We start from the raw sequence: 21,293 nt of genomic DNA, 5'->3' as shown, positions 1-21,293 counted from the left end.
CTCGGAATTTCCACGAAATGCTGCAGGTCCGGAGTAACTGGGAACCCAATTTAGCCTGCAATTGAAAAAGTGTGCAGGAAAGATGCTGATGCATAAGGAACAAAATCCAGACATTCCAGATACGTTATTTACTGTTGAGGCATTTAAAGACACCACCTTAATGCAAGGAAGTTGCCTTTGAAGAATAGGCAACGTGCATTTTTTAAATGTGCGTCCTCTCTATATTTTGACCAGCTGCAATGCACGTCTGATTATTTTTTTTCTGTGAATTAGAATTAAATTTGATTGTCCCAAATACATCCCACTCAGGCATTCATGCTGAAAGCAGCAACAATTGTCAATGACCTTTAGCACGCCTGCTATTCAAATTAGTGCAGATCATTAATCACACATAGCTTACATTTTATGATTCGTGTATCCTTCATTACCAACTTTCCCCTCCCGCTCGCTGCCTCCCACCCCCACCCTTTCCCTTTATTCCGAGGGAATAAGCACTGGAAAGGGCAGGATTTAAAGCCTCGCCCGCCCCAATTTTGGTTTTTTCTCATTGCCGAAGCAGTTCGCGTCCCAAGTGCAAGACAGAGGGAGGGCGGCACGGGGCCGGTGCGCCCAGGAAGGGTCGGGCCAGGGGTGGGGGGAGGCAACTCCGGCGAGGAGCGAGGAGCCGGGGTGCCCGGGGGTGGTGGTGGTATTCTACCGGCCCGAGGCGCCGAGGTAACACCGACCCTCCGTCAAAAGTCCTCCGTGTCAATTGTACGTCATCGCACGTTACGAGACAAAGAGAGACAAAAAGGGAAAAAAAAAAAAAAAAAAAGAGGCTCCATCCACACCCTTGATGTCTAGTACCAAGCGTTAAATTAGGCTTCCCAGCCATAGACTAAACACACTCCCCTCGCCTATGGCACACACAGATTTGGCGTGATTAAACCGAGCTTCGCAAACAGACAGGAAAACAAGAATTGAACTTTTCAGCCATAGGAGTGGAGGGGCGGGCGGGGGAAGCTTTTTGTTGCTTGTTTTTTTTTTTTCTAAAGCCATATGGCAGATTGATTTGTTCGGAGGTCTTTCAACTTCCCCAGCGTGGCTGTTGAACAGTATTCCTCTTTGATCTTGATTGAGGACTTTAATGTTGTTGTTTCTGCGCATTTCAATAGATCCATAAATATTTTACCAGTGGAATTCGCCAAAAAAAAAAAAAAAAGGAAAGAAAAAAAAAAAAGGAAAAATAAAGTTTCTCATAGAAATGCATCTGGGGCAACTCCAGCCCGCACCTTTCGCAGCGGAGGAGGTACGTGGGAACCGGGGCGGCGGTCGGCACAAGCGCCACGCCGCGCCCGCACAAACGCGGAGAGAGCCCGCCCTTCCCCACCGCCCTCCGCCCCGCGCTCCCGCAGCGCCCGAGGGCGACCGGCGCCCCGCGCCCCAACTTTGCTCCGCGGAGACAATAGTGGCCGGCGTGTGCGTGCGGGCCCCGCACCGGCCACACCGCGGCGGCCGCCGGGGGACGCGCGGCGGCGGCGCTGGGGCTGGGGCTGGGGGCGGGCGGGGCGCGGCGGGGGCGGTGCGCGGGCGCGGGGCGCGGCGGGGGCCGGCGGGGCCGCCCCGCCAGAGGAGCCGCTCGGCGGATCATGTGCAGCGCGGCGCCGCTCGCATGCGGCGCGTGGTTTCACCTTCAGGGCTGCTCGGCGCGCCCTTCCCGAACGCCGCCGGCCGCGCAGGAGGTGAGGGGCGGCGGGGGATGGGGGAGTAGGGGGAATGGTCCGGGGACGTCCTCGGGATGCGTCCCTATGGGGGAAAAAAAAAAAAAAGAAAAACCCCAAAAACTTCGCGCCTCCCCCCCGAGTACCGGAGGACTGTCCCCCCGGTTATCGGAGCGGCTCCAAAATGGTAACTTTGCGCTGTTCGGCGAGGAGGAGGAGGACGATTTTACTGCAGTGGTGGTGCCGGGGGTGGGGAGCCCTGCGGGCTTCGGGAGCCTTTTGGCTTTGTACGCTCCGTTAGGGGCGGTGGGGGTGGCGGACTGCGATATTAATCCATTAAGAGACAAAGAACAAATTGCCTCACTTTAAAGTAAAATGCTTCGGCTAAAGAAGATGGGTGATGGGTCTTCGAACCCCAAGTAGCCACTTCAATTAATAAGAGTGGGTTGTTTCCCCCCCGCCCCTCCCCGATAGTATTGATTCAGCGTGTGCGTGAAATGCCCGATGCGGGGCTGTGTCCATGTGTGTCCCCCCCCTTGTTTTTGAGTCGCTCTCGGTTCCGTGGCGAGTCGGTCGCTGCTTGATCCCCGTTAGAGAAGTACACAGTTTATCAAAGGAAGTTGGGGGTGGGCGGGCAGAGAAAACAATTATTCACATATAGACAGCGAGGAGGGCTCGGAGGACAATGTCTCCGTAGCGATTATTTCCAGAAGAGGAAAAATCGCTCGTTTGATGCGGGTGGGGAGGGAAGCAGGGAGTCTAATGTACGTGTTAAAAAAAAGGGTGTGTGTGGGGGGTGTCGAGAGGAGGAAAGGAAGGAGAGAGAGAGGGAGAGAAAAGAAGAATAGAAATAATGCAGTTCCAGACATTTTGTGCTTTAAAAGCTTTCCTCCTCCTCGTCCCTCCCTCCCTCCCCCCGCTACTATCTTCGGTGATCATTAGCATAGCGCCGAGTCGCGATCCTAATGCGAATTAAGCACTTGGGCAAGTTGAGGAAAGTTTGGATGGGTAAACTTTGCTATGAGGGAAGAAGGTGGGGTGCTAAAACTGGCAGTACGTGTGGGGAGGCGTGTGGAACATGACAGCCGGCCGTTGTTTTTCCCCTCAAACCAGCTAACCTCTGCAATTAACTGCTGGAGACAAACCCAGTGTTTTAAGCCGAAAGGTGTCGGTTTGGAGTCAGCACCATTTATTAGGAGCGTTAATAAGCTCCCAGCAGCAGACAGGGATCTTCTGGGGAATGCGTATTGTGTGTGCCCACATCTTATCCTTTACATTACCCCTATAGATGGGGAGGCGCTCGGGCATTGGACGTGCAAATATCATTTTGCTCGGACTATTTGCGAAACATTAATTCTGTTCTTTATTTAATCCAGATGCAGGGTTCCCCTCCCCCCCCCCCATTTGCTGCCTTATTGTTGGTTTACATTTTCTGAAAAGGCGACTGGTGTAACCTGTGGAATTTGAAATGCAAATAAAAGCCTGTGGGAGTTGAGGCAGAACAAATCAGCATTTATAAAGTGAAAAAGATTTAATGTCTTTGAAACCACTGCTAGATTTTTTTTTTTTTAATAAGAACTGAATCGTGACGTCAAGTCGTTTGGGCAAGATTTTTTTATTATTTTTTTTTAATGTCTGAAACGTGGGTATGCGAAGTGCTTACAGGAAAAACAGATTACAAGATTAACATCTGTTAACATGATCGTTTATCTCCAGCCAAAAATAGGTCAGTCCTTTCTTAAGGAAACACGATTGCTGGGCGCATGATTAAATAATGAAATTAGGCTGATGAGTTCATAAATTAGACGCTGTGTCGACGTGCGTTAGGATCCGACCTGTGACAAAAATATGTAATTCGAGGTCCGCCGGAGAGCGATGCGGGGTCAAAGTCTCTTTTTTGGGGAGAGGCGCAACTCTCTCGCCGCCTCTTCCTCCTCCCCTCGCTCCCCATCGCCGGGCGCTCCCCGCCGCCCCCCCGCTCGCACCCAGCGTCTCCCCGGCTGCGGAGCCGAACTCTTTCCCTGCGAGCGCAGAAGTTTCCTCGGCGGGGAGGGACGCGGGGGGGGTGATGGTGGGGGGGGCGGTGGAGGAGGTTGGGGATTGGGGCCGGACGGACGCCGAGCCGAGCCCCCGCCTGCCGGCGTTCCCGCCCCGCCGGGGCGGCCCCAGCCCGCGGGCCCGCCCCCCGCCACCGCCCGGCCCGGCCCGGCCCCGCTCGGCTCCGCTCCGCTCGGCCCCGGGGTGTCGGGGCGCGGCGAGGTGGGGCGGGGAGCCGCTGTGCCCCCGCCTTACCCCCTGCCCGGCGCTGCGCGCACCCCCCGCCCAGCCGCGGTATGGATGCCCCCTCGCCGATTCGCCCCCCACAGCGGCGGGGTCGGGCTTATTTTGGAAGTGGGTGCAAAACTGCCGTGATGAAAAATCTCCTCGGGCCTGGCAGAACCATCGATATTTTGATTTTTGTGTGTAAATTTTTTATTTATTTATTTATTTTTTTCCCCGAGGAGGATTCACAAATTTCTAGAGATTTTTCTGCTCAAAACCGTGGGCTGGCCGCTGTGCTCGGGGCTGGCTCCTCGGCGGCCGGGGAGAGGTCCCAGAAGCCTGCCCGGCAAAGGGCCGCTGCGCTTTGGCCCCGTGCCACGGACTTTATTTCATGCTTGCTGCACTAAATGAGTTAACAGCCAAAGGGTTTTTCATTAACTCGACTTGGCAACCGTGTATTTCGTTGGCTTCTCCCCCCCCCCCCCAAAAAAAAAAAAAAAAAAAAAAAAAAAAAGAGAAACGTGTAATTTTAAGCAAAAGCTGAATGGCATAATATGAGTTGATTTGAGAGGGGGAGTTTTTCTCAAGATCTGTCAGATTTCCCTTGTGTCCTCATCCCCATTCGTGACGTGTGGGTAGGTTGATAGCCCAGAGTTTTATTTTGGAGGATGCGTGCATCCTGATTTTTGACCATAGCTGTCATGTGGGTGTGTTAAGGCCCTGTGTGTCCAAGACCGAGCAGGAGGATGCTGACCCTGAGGGAGGGCAGTGACCGGCAGCTGCCCTACCCGGCAGCCTCGCAAGTAGATGGGATGGGGGAAAAAGTGTGTATGTACATACTGGGGAGCACGTTGTTGCATGCGGGACAGGTGCACACGGGGCAGGGAAGGCTGTTGTGGTGGGCAGGATAGGGGTGTGTATGCACACATGCAGGGCAAGGATGGGGTACATTGCATTGCTGCACACGAGCCAGACGTGTGTGCCCGTAGGTCCTGCCAGATGTGAGATTGCTTCACTGAGGCAGGTGCACGTGTGTGCTCAAGCACCCGTGTTTGTGGCGCTGGATCTGTGTCCCACAGGCAGGTGTGGGTGATAATGCGCCTTGGGTGCAGCGACAACCCTCCTGTGCTTGCCTGCCAGGCTGGCTGCTGCTAGTGGGCCAAAAATAACTGTATTGTAAGAGGTGTTTGGTATTTTGGGGGGAGCAGTGGTGGGAGGGTGGTGGTGATGGGAGCAGAAGTTTCATCGAGGTAGGGAGTATTTTGGTACTTTTGCTCAGGTAGTTTTGTCTGCTGCAGCTGGCCAGGATGTGTTGTCTCTCAGTGGACGCTGCTGCTTTGTTTCCCACCACCATGTCCTCCACCTCAGTCACACAAACCCACTGTCGGCTTGGTCATGTGCTTGCTGCTTTGTGCACCCCATTTTGTCTCACCTGTCAACCTTCAGTGGTTTTCAGAGCTTCCTCCCTGGTGAAACTGGAAGTTTAAGTTGTATAGGAGCGCTGGTGGTGTAATTAGTATCATGGTGCGGTTATTCCAGGAGACAGCTTTAGCTCTACAAGGGTAGCTGACATCTTTAGCTCTACAAGGGTAGCTGCCATAGCCATCTTGAATGAGCTCTGTACAATAAAGTCATTTTTGTGGGGCTCTGTGTTGCTGGTGCATGCACACCTTTACTGGCTCCTGGTGTAAACTCTTTCTTAGCTATCTCTAAAAATTCTTGCCTGGGGTTTGTTTTCAAGCCTTTAGTTCCTATAAAACTGAGTGGTGTTGAAATGACATCTACTTAGTGATAAGTGCTATGTGATCTGTGTGAACAATAGGGCATTATACCCTCCCCCTAAAGTGTTCAGTTTAGTATGCAAAGGTAATGCCTACAGGAGGGGAAAAAAAAGAAAGGAAAAAATAAAGCATCAGTGAGAATAACAATTGTCCTAAAGAATGGTCTAAAACATGTTTAAAGAGAGGAGTGGTCTTTGTTAGCATAGCCCCTGTCTAAGCTCAGCACAACCTTCTAAATTGCTGTGCGAGAAGGTGTGCATCAAGAGCTGCATACAGTCCCTTCTTGAACTACTACTTCTCTGTGCATCATAGAAAAGAAAACAGTTTACATCACTAGGGTGAAATCTACCTACTGTTGTTTGCAAGTGACCTGAGTAACTGTGTCTTCCTGGAATGGAACAACAGGAGTGACTTTTGTTGATTAAAGTTTCGCTGTGACAGTGACTAATGTCTTTGCTTTAAAAATTAGGTTCATCATAAGATTTTATGGTTGGTCATAGTATTGTGCTGTCACCAAGATTTAACAATAGCAATTAGCAGTACAGAAGTATTCACTGAAGGGGTTCAAAACGATTGTGCCACCATTCTGAATCTCTGCCTATTGAATTGATCCCTCATTTTAGCAAAGGAGGGTGTTTATGTCTTAACACTTTACAAATCCCCTTAAGAAGCTGTGTCCTTGGCATCAGTTGACTGAAAAATGAGTTATCTTTAAAATGCACCCTACTGTGGGTGCTTGCACAAGAGGGGGCCTGGAAGAGTATTCTTATAGAAATTATGTAGTCACCAACTCTTGAAAACTTTGGGCAGCCTGTTTATTTGGATTTTCTTGTTACAGCCTTTGTGTGCAGGTGACGTCAACAGTTATCTCTAGTTATCTGTGATCCTAACTGGTGAGTTTTATACTGAGGTCCCATCTAATGAAGGGCATCTATATTTGGTATGATCTAAAACCTGTCAGCTTGGAAGGCCTCACTTCTGTGAAGACTTAAATTTGTGCCAAGAACTTCCAGGATTTCTCTGGGATTACATGTCATATGCAAAATGAACCAGTGCCTAAGATTTTGTGAGACTAGTGATGAAGTCTGTACATGTGTACTTAAATTGGAAATCTGGATTTGATTGTAATGTTTTTTAAAATCATCAAAATAGAAAGCTGAAATGCAGAGTGCTTGCAATTTGCAGGAAGCAGCTTGTCCAGGCTTGCAAATTTTGCAAGAAAATGCGCCTGTTTAAGTTTTTGAGTCACAAGCATGAATTTGTAGATACATATCTTTTAAGCCTAAATGAGCATTTGATTTCTGCACAGAAGAGGGAAATGGATTTAGTACTGTTTTTCATAAAAGTGTAGTGTTCTTCAATTGGGTAAAAGCATGTACAACCATCCTGTAAATTGACTTGTTGCTTGTGAACTTAGTGCTGCCCCCTTATAAGCACACTTGCCACTCCCATTGCCTACTGAGAGTTGCATGAGGGTGATTCTGGGTGGAATTACAGTTTCTGTATGCGAATCTGAAATCCTTAGTTATATCAGCAGTTAATCTGCTAAAACTTACTATGGTCATTTGTTTTTTTCCTGTAACCATAAACTTAATTCAGATACCTCATCAGAGTGTGGCAAAAAAAAGAAAAAAAACCTGGAAAAAAAAAAGAGTCCCATTTATTTGATTAGTTATTTGCAATACAAATATTTGAAACTTGGAGCAACATTGTTTTTTCAAAGCAGACATCTTACATGCTGCAAATATTTATACACTTCAGTGCTAGGATAAAGCTGTTCTGACTCAAGACACTGAAGGCAGAGTTCTGTTGTTCAGTTACCCATTGTAACTGCACAGAAACTCTCTGGGTGTCCCCAGTACAGTACTTGGGAGTTAGAACAGCTTAACAGATAGTAGTATTTCTTGATTGTTACTTCAACATTAGAAGTAAATGAAACTTCCTTTCCTTTTCTAACTGGAGTGATTCTAGTAAATATTATGTTAGTGAGCCTGCATTGAAACCTGCTAGTGGATTATGGTCCAGGTAGTTAACACTGCCATGGCTTTCATTAGGATGATGACTTCATTGCAAATGTTTACTTTCATTACCTAACTGTTAGTCAGCAAATGTTCGGTCTCTTGATCTGCTGAACCTGCTTAGCCATTTGAAGCTAGTGAGCTAGTGAGCTCTGTTGAGTTTTTTTTTTCCTTTTTTTTTTTTTTAATGTGATGATTACTCAATGCTGGTTGTTCGTTTTTTGATGTTGTTTACATCTTGGTTATCTATAGCGGCGCATCAGCGTTGTTACACACTTTGTGTTAGCAGTTTCTCCTTGTGTTCCTGAAACTGTATTACTGCAACAGCGCTTATGCAAACGGACTTGGGGCATTAAGCGTGTGTTCTGAGATTAAATTAGCATGTGGATGAACAATACTTGCATCTCTTCAGTTGCTACCAAACTATTTATTGCCTAATAAATTCTAGCAGGTATAATAGGAGTAGCACACAGCTGCTGTAAAATAAGTTGTTTGGTTACTGCTCCCGAGTTGTGAGCTAACGTTGCACGTAGTGCCCGTTGCAGGGACACTGGGGCAAGGGCTGCTGAAGACTCTGGTCTAAACTGTTTTAAGTTTTATGTCATGGAGGAACAAAGGCTCTTTACTGAAGATTCAAGAGTGCTTACCTTCTGATGACTAGTTAAAATTAATTTTTGCTAACCTTTCATTTAATTCATTGCTTATGGGAAAGAACTTAATTTGTATCAGCAGGATATTGCATAGCTTAACGCTTGTTCAACAAAATCCACGTTTCATTAAGGGCTGTTGCAGAAGCTGTAGGCCGGGCATTGCTGTTGTACAGTCATCGTAAACCCAAGGTAACTTACTTAGTAGGGTGACTCTGAATATACAGTGCTGTGTGTGGGGATGAATTTAGCACACAGCACTTAGCTCCTAATTAAAGCTTATAGTATTACATCTGTAATCAGGGCACTCTTAGAATCTCTAAGAAATTACTTTTTTCTTTGTCTACTCTTCTCCCTTTTCTTTCCTGCCATCTCACTGTATGGTGTTGGGAGCTGGCTTCTCCATGTTGGGGCTGTCATATTTATGTCCCAAAGGAAATGTTTTCCAGCAGTGTGCTCCAAATTGCAAAGTAGAAGAATTTTGTGGCTCCCTAAATCTTTAAGGCCGGTTTCTAAAATGATCTAGCTTTTAATCTTCTTTTCAAAGTATAACAGAAACTACAAAGCATATGTAATTACAATTTGTAGCTATTTTTAGACTCCTGACATGTTTCATTTGTAGTATAATGATAAAAACAAATACTCAGCACAGAGGCTAGACAGACAATTTTCAAACCAACAGCATCCGTTCCAGCTACACTGTGTGTATTTCATACGTGTTTCCTTTGGTCCTTTTTTTTTTGTTGTTGTTCTTTTTTGGCTGGGAGTATACCGAAACTGTGTGCCTCAGTACATGCTGGGGGTGCAGAGAAAACGAGAGCTCTGTCTATCGGGCAGGTCCTGTTGGGAGTGTGTGCTGAAAACCGGATCGTATGTCAGTGAGTTTTAACGTATTGCACAGGCACACACACACACACACACATGCACGCATGCTTTGCTTTTCTGGCAGGTATAATAAAGGAAGAACGGTGAGTTGGCTTGTCACTATTTTTACACTGCATAGAAATGCTTGTGTTGGCTTATTACGGGGATGAAGCTGACTGAATAGTAATTTTTCCTTGTCTTTTAAAAAAAGATGGTGAGCAATGAAGTGGTGTTAGTTTTTAGTAAAGAAAGAGGGAGAGGGGCTGGTGGAAATTGAGGTGTTTTAGTCACAATTGTAGCTTAATTTTAAAATAATCGCATTTATTTATTTAAAAATAGATTTGGGAATGAGATTAGCCATGTTCTTTGTTTTTTTTCTTTGTTTTTAAAAGGATAACGTGTGTGCACTCACCATATGGTAGCATTTAACCCATATTGTATGAACCGACAACAAGTCACATTTATACTCTGATTTATTTCAGTGTTTTAGAATGTTCTTTTTCTGAAATCTAGTACAATAAATGATGCATTTGGGATTGTGCAATGTGATTCTCTTTAGCTGTTTTGCCTCATTGTTACAGTGATACCAGGTTCATGAGTAAGCAATATTTTTCCCTTCTGAAATAATTTCCTTAAGACATAGTTGGTCTCTGAATGTTGAAATGATTTGCGGGAAGAGTTATGAACAATAGGCAGTGACACAGTGTGTTGTAAAGGATTGCGGGGCGAGGTGTTACAGTCTCTCTGCTGGCTGAAACTAGAGCTGCTCCTTTGATGGTTGAGTGTGTGCTTGCAAAGACTTTCTCCCCCCCCCACTTGCTCTCCCCCCCCCCCACTCCCTTCACACAGAGGCTGCTTAGTTGTCTATTTTAATGGATGCTTTCTGGCTTCCTTTGCGGTAGACTGGGAGGCACCTGTATTGGTGAGCTGGTACCATTATTGGCAGCCACAAGTATGATAAAACCATGAATCAGGCGGCTTAAGGATTGACTTAAACTATGCAATTAGGGAAATAAGATATCTTATTTTCCCTTTGGATTTGGAGCCCCTGGGAGTTGTATTTTTAGGCTCTTTTTCCCCTGTGCCATCCTAGCTATGCATATCTTCAGGGTTTTAGGAGGTGAGGCTCTACTCTGAGGTCCCGAGGTGCACAGTAAATAGGAGTTAGCCCCATACGGTGTGTCGCATGAGAACTTTCAAAAGTCGGTGGCGCTCCTCAGTGAGGTACCAGTTGCTCACCATCTGTCTCTTGAAGTCGTTTCTTTTAACCTTGAAATTCTAAAATATTTCAACAAGGTTATTCATGTGTTTGTGTGAAGTGTCTATAAGTGTACCGAAAAACTGCTAAGCTTCTAATTTCAACGTGGTGTTTGAATGCTAATGTATACCAATTAGGAATGGCTGACGTTGTAATTTATAGAAGTTGAAAGGAGCATTAAACACCACCCTTCCGACACTAAATACAGCCTTTCCTCCTGTGTGTAACTGCTTACGTGAATCCAAGGGTCTGTCTTCCAGATTGTTGTGCTAGCACATTGATACTTCCTTGGATAAACTACAGTCTTGTGTATTATCACGTCAGTCCCTTTGCAACATTCTGTGTGTAACTGTACCTTTGGCTGATTAACACAATGCTTTCTTGGTACTTTTTTTGATGGCTCTTTGAATGCTTACTTTAAGACCTCTTTTAGAGAAGTGTGTTCATAACTATAGAAAAAAGCTGTACAAAATCTATAAATACTTACTTTAATTAGATTTGCTCTGCTTGTCTCTTTTTTTCTTTCCCTCCAGGTAAATTTTACCTCTGTAATGAATGCTGTTATCTTCAATGCATAATTTATATTGACATTAATAATGATGGTTGGAGAATCTTTTAATGCCAGTTTGAGAAAACATGACAATTTCTGTTGATAACCTTGGTCCCATTAAATTGGAACAGATTTTAGTAGAGACCTGTGACTATTGGTGGTATGATGAAATAACCCACTACTTCTTGTTGTGGCAAGCATATTGGAGAGTTCGTCTTATCATGAGTGGTACATACCAGGTGTCAAGTGACATGCCAGACACACAGCTTTGCTTCTGAATGACTCCTTCCAATTAGAAAGTAATGGCTTTAACGGGATCAGCCGAGTAATCGGAGTCTCTCAGTTCTCCAGTGCCAGGAGGTGTATATTTGCAAATGTTATTTATTTATCTGCTTTATAATAAGTTGCAAAATTGTTGGTAAATTTGGGGTGGTGGTGGAAATACTATGTGGAAATTGTGGGATTAATGGTTTAGCAGTCGGGATTAAAAATAGTCTCAGCAAATTACCCTGTTGATACTGAAGCCAGAATCTGTTAATGGGGTTACAAGCAGATTGGTTTATCGGTCATTTATTTTCTAGGTTGATTAGGGATTATAGGTTGCCATCACAAAAGTAAGCAGTGCAAAAGGCGAGGATTGCTAATATTTCACTTCAAAGTTTCATGCACTTAAAAGGAGCATGTCTAGAGCTCAGAAGTTGTTTCTAGGCTGTGGGCAGCCTTTTCCCCCCCACGTTTTTATACTCTGGAATAGATGTCTAAGGAGCCTAGGTATTGTAAAAGGATGGGTTGGCTTGTTAAAAGTCGGAAAAACTGAGTGAAATCAGTAAAGTTATCTGTGAAATTCATGCAGGCCACTAAACACAAAATTTTAAATGCTTGTTGCTGAGTTGCCTGCTGTTCTGTCTTCTGTTCCAGTGCAGAACCTAGGGCATTTTTTAGTCATGACAATGTATATGATGTGCAGTGTATACAGTAGACTGATGGCTTCTGTGTGTCCTGTTCTAACTTGCAAACAAACTGTGTGTACCCCTGCATAACAAAATCTTTTTAACTGATACCTGTGTGTTGCAGGTCACGTGTTCGTCTCTGCATTAGGGATAGACTTGCAGACTGGGGCATCCCCGCTGAGTTCTCATAAAAAGATGAGAACCGTGATGGAACCCTTTAGATGTCACTCTTATTTTCTGTTGTCTAGCTTAGGAGATGCCGTGACTTTCACACTCTTTGCTACCTTGTACTGGTGTACAGCTTGAGCTAACCTAGTGATATTTATTTGGCTTTTCAGTACTTGCCAAGTGAAATGCAGTGAAATGGCAGGTGAAAATTTCTGCAACTTTTTAGGTAGATTTGTACAATTTTACAAATTGATGGAGAAACACATAACTGTTTTGGGGTCCTTGGCTCTGAGAGAAAATAAGGGGAAGAACAAGAACTTCAGGAAGAGAAATGCTTACCTGGTTTGATAGTGGAGTGGAAGATACTAACTAAAGAGGAATCCACTAGGGACTGACCAGTTTGGCAGGCTGGTGAAAGGGAAGAAAATGGGTCCCTGAGATAGAAGAGATCAGGCCAGTTCCATACCTTCTAAAGACTAGGTCCTCTTCTGCCCTTATAAAAAGCTTGTCTCAAGCCTCCTGCAGGCTCTGGGAATGGTGTCCAAGGATCAAGACTTGTATTACCCGGACTGGAGAGTAAGACAGATGTTTACCTGCTTAATGTGGCTCTTCTGTGAGTTTTGTGGTCCTGGAGGATGGGAGAGAGAGCATAAGGCAAAGGATGAGCAACCTAGGGCAGAGGCAGGGTCAGAAAGTTTGTGTGAAGTTGATTTCAACTCTCTTGCAGTTCATTGTGCAGACCCAGTGCAGGTTACTCTGCAGTGTTGGGAGCCTTCAGCAGTCCTGCTGGCTCAGTAGGTGCCAGCTGCTCTATGAGTTGGTGCTTCCTCTGCACAGGAAAAAAACCCCATTGCTCAGGAGAAAGAAAAATAATTCTGTGGAGAAGTAATAAAGATGCTCTTCACACATCATCTTCCCTACCTTCCTTCCACGCCATTAGAGTCTAATGGATTTTGACTAGGATGACTCAAGTTTTCTTGTGGAGTCTTACAGCAGCTCTGTGAAGTTTATTGAAGACCAGATAACCAGAATTACTCCTTGTGTAATTCCACCCACGAGTAAGGTAATTACACCTTTTGTGTTTGGGATAGCGGAGCTATGCCAGTATGAGGTGGTTCACTTGTAAAGGTCTCTCAGTCATTTCGTGGCTGGCGTGAGCATCGGTCTCTTTGCTTAGAGGCAGCGAAGAGCTGGTACAGGCAGAAGCTGCAGTAAAAGAGGGAGGAGAGGAAGACAGGGAATGAGGAGCTGAACACAGCCTTAAAGGAAAATAGAATGTAACAAGATCATACAGAAATAAGGGAGAGAAAATGGGTGTTTGGGGAAGCTGTGGATGTCCAGGAAGACTGTTGAAGGCAGAGAACCAGTTTCCCCTATACCTAGAGACACTGAGTTTCTTTAGGTAGGTGTCTTTGTATTTTGTTTCATCAGAAATTACCATGGGACGAATCTGTAGTTACCTGTGTTAAGGTATTAAAAGAATCATTTCCTCTTGGGGATGCTTTTCTTTGTGACCAGTGAGGCTGAGGTGTTGGCTGAAGCTCCCCCAGTCATCATGTCCCTGTACAGCATTGATGGATGTCAGGGATGGATTAACGTGGTCTAACTGAGATCTTGTTTTATTTCCCGTGGCATTGGTCTGCTGCGTGGTCTCTGCCATTCCACAGCAGCATGAGAACGAGATGTGAGTGTGCAGAGCAGCGTAGGACCAGGGTATGGAAGATACCTGGTGTTTTGTCTGGTGTCTAGCATGTCCTGCTTCGTCACCAGGGGGCCTGGGAAATATTAGGGTGGTAGTAGGTTGTGGAGAGATGTTAAGCAGAGGAGGTTGGCTGAGCATGTGTTTGCATGTGCATGAGATAAATGAACTTTTCTTCTGTGTAGTTACTTGTAATAGAGTTAAGACTTGGTTTGTACTGCACGAATCACGGTTTATTGAAGACCCTTTTCCTGTCTCCTGTCCCTCAGACGTGCTTGGCTCTGCAGTCTGGTTTTATCAACTGCTGCACACTTCTGAACTTGAGCTGGTGTCAACATTCAAAGCCTGAAGGTGGCAGAGACTTGGGATGAGTGGGTGGATGTGGCATGCTGAGCATGAGAGTTTTTGGAGGAGGAATATGAAGTGGAGCAGGTTTGCATTCAGGATGAAAATGGGAGCAGTCTTGAGTGTTGCAAGGGGCCTGTGAGAAGGACGAAGCTATGCTGAGAAACCAGGCTGTTGTCACAGAAGGGTTGGGAGGATATCAGGCGGGCTGCTAACAGGCACCTAAGGCTTATTAATTTTTAGCAGTGGTAACAAACTTCCTTAAAAAAGGAAACAAAGAAATTGCTGTGAATGAATGGAATTTGTTAGGACTAGCTAGGTTTGTGAAAGATGTGTGTCAGCAAAACCAGCCACTAAAAAATAAGTACTTGGGAAGTCTGTTATTCGTCCTCTGTCTTTTCTGTGAATACTGTGATGAATCTGCCCTGAAAGCACATTTTCTAGATGTGACTTTTACTGCTATAACCTTAACTCAGATTACTTTTACAAAGAATGTGCTGGAAATAACATTTCTGATCTCTTAAAAAGAAGTAATGACTTTATGTTTTTAGCATTATAAAGGGGATAAAATGAGGACTTGCAGCAGTTCCCTTTTCCAGGCTTCTTTGGTTTTGATAACTTCCTTTTGCTAACAGTCATCCTCTAAATCTAACCACATGATGGTCAGGTAAAGGCGTGTGGGAACACAGTAGGCATCTGTTTTTATCTGACACAAAGTCAGTGGTTTAGGCTTACAGAAGATTACGATTTATCAAGAGAGTATAATTATAAGCTGTTGTCATATGGTGGCACCCAGTAGTAATGATGATCTGTTGCTGCTGTCCTGGGATATGTACAAACACACTGTAAGAACAAGTCCTAGGACTTGATTTTATCTTCTCTGTGTACATGTGGTTGTATGGATCCATTAATGGATCATTAAAGTTCTCTAAAGCATATCTACTGTCAAATTAAATGCTAATAAATGTCTGTTAATTATCACAGCCCTCTTTGCAATAATAAGCTATTAGAATTGAATTTACTGTGCCTTTTACTAGAGTGGGGGGAAGCCAACCTTAGCGTTTGATCCTCATCTGGTGTTTGAATGGGTATACACAATACAAGGCAAAAAATTGGCCAAAGTCTTCCTGATACTGTCAGCTGCCTGTGTGGTGATGCTGTGGAAATGTTTTCTGCTCTCCTTCAAACTCAGCTGGTTTCTGTGCAGGAGTTGGTCTTGCCCCAGGCTTGCAGGAAAACAGCACCATAGGGCTCTGGGTCTGCATCACTCTGGGGGTGCCTAGAAATATGGTCAATGCCAACGTCCTTGGGTCATCCCAGAAATTAACCTACCAGCTACCTGGAAAATGAGGGTGGTTCTTTATCCCTCCCTCTTTGTGTCTGTTATCGAGAGGTAGTAGTGAAAAGATGACAGTGAAGAGTCACACAGGAGATGAGAGTGACCAACAAGGAAAAAGTTTGGCAGGCATAGAAAGTGTAGCAGGATGGCAGGGAACTGGGCTAGCAGAAGGAGATATACTCATGACATTTGTCTCGTGCCTCTGTGTACTTTACTTCAGCCCTGTACTCCCTGAGTCATGTTAATCCTGGTATCGGTAGGTACAGCCTACACTAAGGTTATTCCTACCTTGAGGTCTTGGCATAGGATCATTTATCTCACTTTCTGACAACTTTTTTTGTAACCCATACTGCCTTGTAGGTTGATGATGAATTCATGGCTTTTGGGGAGTCATGTCTGCTCGTGTACGTGTGCACACGCACACACCAGTACAAAATATCACCTTCAAAGCCCTCACTGGATAATCTCTACTGACATCAGTGAGCACTTCTTACTCATCTGAGGAATCTCGCTGACTTGAGAGGCACTTTCTTGTGAGTAGGAGTTTGCCAGTGTTTGCAGTGGTAGCCCAGCCTGGCCAAATAGGGTGATGTTATGACTTAGTCATCCTAAGTTTGGCATTGCCTGGGCACACACAGATACAAAAATAATAAAAAAAAAAAAAGGTTGGTGTTATCAGGCCAGGACTTGAAAAATATGAAATTGTTGGTTTCATGTCTGTTATTTATGCTGGCCATCTGTTTAAACTCATGCAAACAGAATACCTGCAGTCTTGTAGGTGCAAGTGCCTCTTTGGCCCCTCATAATGATGTAGAATGTTTTGTATTTATGAAAGTGCACTTTTGTCCTCTTGCCTCCTTCAGGACATTGTGGGCTTGAATTCTCCTCAACTCTTTGTCATTTCTACCCACCAGTGTGGAGAATTCAGGGGTGTAGGTCAGGCCAGTTTGGTCCTCTGTGCATACAGGAGATAGACCTGCATGCTTTGAATATATTTGTTTAAACAAGAGGTCAGTTGTTAACAGAAAATGGTGCATGATGTTGTTGGGTAGAGGGAGAATGAAGGCGGAATTGTCACGATGATGGCTTTAGAAACAGATTGTTTTCTGTAGTTCCTCAAATATGATAGAAGACACCTAGCTAAGTACTGTTAAAAAAAAGTTCTTGCTAGCTGTAATAGCAGTAAGTGTAGATGAACTTAATGCCAAACATAAGAATGCAATTTAATGGAGTGAATTCAGAATCCTGTAGTTGTTCAGTATTTCTGCTTCTTTTATCTTGATAAAGAACAGATTTCAGGGGTTTTTTTCCTTTTTTTTTCCCTCTCCTACTTCTAGTTTTGCAGAAGTTGATTATTTGTAGTCTTCTATAGTTTTGAGGTTATGCATTAGCAAGCATCATATTATTAACCCTTGCAAGTAACTGTTGGGGTGGGGTTTTTTTGTTTGGTTGGTTTTTTTGTTTGTTTGGGTTTTTTTGTGTTTTTTTTTTTTTTTTTTTTTGGTGTGTGTGTGTAGTATAAACATGGTATATGCCTATACGTGTTGAAACAAAAGTCAGAGATTTGTTTTAAAGCTACAAAGGTGGATATGTGGTGTTGGCAAGAACCAGAGTGTACCCTAAGGCATCCTTACATTGCCAGTTGGGATTTAAGGTCTTATACTAGTAAATTTTATTGTCTCGGTTAAAAGCCAAATTCATTCAACCAAATTAATCTCTGGTTCTTTTCCAGTGTTGGCACAGTTTAACCAGGGACAAATGTTTGGTTAAACATTAAAGGATGCTATTGATTTGATATTTTTAACTAATATTAGAGTGAGTTCAAAATGAAAATAGGTTTTGAAGTTTTTGCATGGGGTTGCCATGCTGCCAGTAACAAAACTGATCTTTCTTTCTTTATTTATTTTATCAACATACTTGCCATGAGTACTAAGGTTGTAATTTAACACTCATCCTTGATCTGGCAAACCGATCCATGTAGGCAGATCCTAATGGCTCCTTGGAAGTCTGTTGAACTGACTGCAAAGATTCACTCATGTGGGTCAGTCTATACAACTGGGGGTTTGGTTTCAGAGGCAATTAATGATTCACTGTTGCCTAATTTTGGAGCTCAGATAATTGCTTTGCAATCAGTACTTCTGTTTGAAATGTTTCTAACTAGGGTGTTAAAAGCAGGTAGTTTATGGTAAGTGGCAGGAGAAATAGTTTGTCCACTGCTTGAAACGGCTGTATTTATGTATTGTCATAATGTGTGTCGTCCATCCATAAGTTTATGGATTTAGAGTCCTCCTGGAAGTGTCCTGGATCCACAGTACCCCTGAGCACTGGATTTAGCACTTGATGCTCAGATGTAGTTTTCATATCTATAAGGTGTCAGGATCCTTACAGCTCCCCACAGGCTGTGTTTTTCAAGACCTTGAGGCGCTTGATACTCTTCCCAAGTCAGCTGTGATTTATTATGCTCAGTCAGAGAGGTCTGAGGTAGCTCAAATGACAGCACTGAGGTTATCCTAAGGGAGGCTGTCACCATCAGGATGATTTAAAAGCCACGTTGGGTATATAACGCAATCCCAGTGTGCAGGATAGCCCTGCTGCAAAGTGCTGCAGGTCGGGGGCTCAAGTCCCTGCTGATGCTTCCACCCAGGTGCCTGAAGGACGGCAAAGCTGCAGGTGCAAAGTCAGGAACTGAAGGAGCAGGTGGGACCATTTGTTCCTGTGGGTTTTTCTCAAAAGAGAGAGAGAGGAGAACATGAAAGAAGGTTTAGGAAAGCTAAAATACTGACTTGCATAAACGAAAAACAACCTAATAAATACAGTGCTGACATAGCATAGGTGAGATATTCTTGCCTGGTTGTTCCACATGCCCCATTGTGACAGCTGGAGCGGTTGAGCAGGGTAGCACGTTGCCACTCCCCTCCACAAGTTTTCATTTTGCAATCCTGTATGGATGTCTTCTGGCCAAAAACTTCTCTCAGGCATCACTTCAGGAAGCATGTTTTGACACTGCCTGCTTGCATATGTGCTTGGAGGTAGTTACTGCAGGTGTCACTGCAAAGATGACTCTTCTCTGGTGTGTGACTATGAGGTTCCAAGGCAATGAAATCGGTGAGAATTATTTACTCCCCTTGAAAAAAACCACCCCAAACTAACTCTTCCTCATTAAAAACTGCATAAATTTTACAAACTGTATATCAACATTGGGTTTATCTGGGGGGAGGTGATTAAGTTTAATATGAAACGTTGGGGTTAGAATGTTCCTGGTCAAGGACATAATGCAAGTTTAAAATGTTTGGGGTAAACCAAAATGGTATTTTAACATTCTCAAGGAAAATGTTGGACACTGCAATGTCGAGTATACCTGTTTTATCTGAAACTTTCTATTTTGAGCAGTTTTACTTAGTTGCGTGGTCTCATTAGGAATGTGCAAATATTAAGCTTGTAAGCAAGACTGGTGTATTTACTGGATCCTGTTATCAGTATCTGGAGACACAATTGGACGTGGAATCTTCCCCACTGTGTAAAACGAGAAAAACTTTAAAAGACTTCGAAAACAAAGTTCGAAATCCAAGGTCATTTTCAGAGAGCAAAAAATATACCTTCTTGCCCAGCCAAAAGCAGAGGTGCACTTGGGCATAGAGATGGCCCTTCATTATGTCTGTTGGTGAAGAGGTGACCTTAACAAGAGATCCTGGGCTAGGTGGGTTCTCACCCTGCTGTACCTCTCCTTTCAGGAAAAGTTTGGTATGGAATGGCTGAGTTAATATTGAGAAATGTGATTTTTCAGTTTTGTTTGGTTTTAATCCATATGCATTGTTTGTGTGGTTTTGTGGTTTTTTTTTTTTTGGTGGTTGTGACACTGATAAATGTGAAAATTAGGTCAGCTGAGAGACATCATTAAGACGCTCGATGTGCTATCAAACTCTTGAAGAGTGAGGAGGAAGGGATTTGGTTGGGATGTAGCAATGGGCAAGTATGCTAAAATGTGGTAAGACCAAGTTGGTGCAGTCACCAGGGTGCAGTCAGATTTGATTGTCCTGTGCTTGGTTACTCGTCCTGTGGTTACTGGCAGGTGAGGCATCCAGCAGTGTAGCAGGCGTCGGCGTGTTTGAGCTAGGTCATACAGTACCTGATCTTACGAATTTAATAATCTGGAGAGGTTTTGCAGCATAACAAACAGAGTTTGCGTACTACTTGAGATTAACAAGATCTGTCTCATGAAGTAAAGGAGTTAAGATGTAAGTACTTTGTATTTATATAGCAGTCACTTACTGTGGTGTAAGCTAGGTAGCCTATATAAACTTTTCTTCAGGATTGTTTTTTATTACTTTATTTTTAAAAGCTGTTAGGAGAATGAGAAGGTGTTTTATTTTTTTAAATAAAATTTGAAGATAAAATCAAGCTTTTTTTTTTCCCCGTGCATAGGATGCAACCATTGCAGGGGTACAAACTACAATGAAAGAGTAGTTTGCTTTATGCTGACGCAACAACATAGAAGTTCTGCCTCATGCTGTATGGGTCTCTTATCCTTTCAAGCCCAATGGGCTAGGCTTCTTAAGCGACCAAATCCCATAAGAAAGAGGTCCTGTCCCTCATGGCATGGTGTCTGTTGTAGTGGCCATGTAGTGGAGGGTAGAGCCCTGATGGAGGGATGGGGTGGAAGAGGTGGATGCATGAGGCCAGGGATATAGCCTGGAGGTGGTGGCTCACCTCCACTGGAATCGTTGAGACATTTTTGTTTGAGTTGAGACATTTTGTTCTGGGGAGTGCTTTGAAGTCCTCTGGTGGAAAGCCTGCCTCCTCACCCCTGTCTTCACTTTCAGATGGGTAGGTTTTTCTACCTACAGTTTACCAGAAGTGCAGGTCTAGCTGCCTGTGCTCTACATGAACAAAATGTTTCCTGTGGCAAACAGAAATCGTGTACAGAAACCCATGTTTGAGTTCTCACCTCTGAGTCTCTCTGTTCTTTCAGAAGAATAGGTTTGATTGGCACATTAGGTTTGAAGGCACATTTTTGTTCCACTCATTAAGTTTTAAAGAAAAAGATTCTAGCTGTTCTATTCAAGACCATGTAAAGTGTTTAAGTCATCTTGGCCATCAGAGAAGGCCTGAGGGAGTTGGAAGGTGGAAAGGAAAAAAAGTACCTGTCTATTAAAAATATTGGCTTAGTGAAGTTAAGGAACCTGTAACATTTTTATGACAAAACTCAAACAGCAGTTTCATTCCAACTGTTGATTGACATAGTCATTCCTCCTGTTGCAGCATCTGACTTAACTGTGAGGAAATACCTGAGTTCCTCCTGGTTGCTGATGGTGACCTAATGCAGTGATGTGTGTTTTTTCCCACTACTGCCACTGGGAAGCATGTTGCTGCCTGTGCTTTTCTCCACTCATGGGTAGAGAGGAGCGAACATCAGGCTTCATCTATGTACTGCAGCCTATCCTCAATTAAAGCTGGTTTTGCCTCCTCTTGGTGAATGGTAGCCCATTTCTGGATGTTAAATGCTAGCGTATTAGACTTCAGTTAGAAGTGTGGGCAGCCCTGTCAGCCTTGGGCTTGTGAAAATTGCTACCCCTGTGGGTTTTATGGGATTTATTTCTTGTGTTTGTTTTACAGTACTTGAAACTTGCTACTGTTTGAATTTTTGAGCATGAAATTTTAGGTGCTAAATAAAACTTAAATGATCCGTATAAATTATGAGGAAACCAGTTAACA

The 21,293-nt window shown here is 44.2% G+C and overlaps 1 protein-coding gene across 2 annotated transcripts in view; it reads left to right on the top strand.

The window, feature by feature from the left end:
• The first annotated feature begins 1,604 nt into the window (after positions 1 to 1,604).
• ZNF516 (zinc finger protein 516) overlaps positions 1,605 to 21,293 on the top strand; it is a 102,810-nt gene continuing 83,121 nt past the window's right edge. For both annotated transcript variants that reach the window (XM_050319057.1, XM_050319065.1), the window contains exon 1: positions 1,605 to 1,721. The gene's annotated coding sequence lies outside the window, so the exon portion shown is untranslated. The remainder of the gene's footprint in view (positions 1,722 to 21,293) is intronic.

The sequence above is a fragment of the Myiozetetes cayanensis genome, unplaced genomic scaffold (genome assembly GCF_022539395.1).
Source record: "Myiozetetes cayanensis isolate MyiCay16 unplaced genomic scaffold, myiCay2020 scf1, whole genome shotgun sequence".
In the NCBI taxonomy this organism is placed as follows: domain Eukaryota; kingdom Metazoa; phylum Chordata; class Aves; order Passeriformes; family Tyrannidae; genus Myiozetetes; species Myiozetetes cayanensis.
The sequence above is the reverse complement of the archived record's forward strand: the minus strand, read 5'-3'. Positions and strand labels throughout refer to the sequence as shown.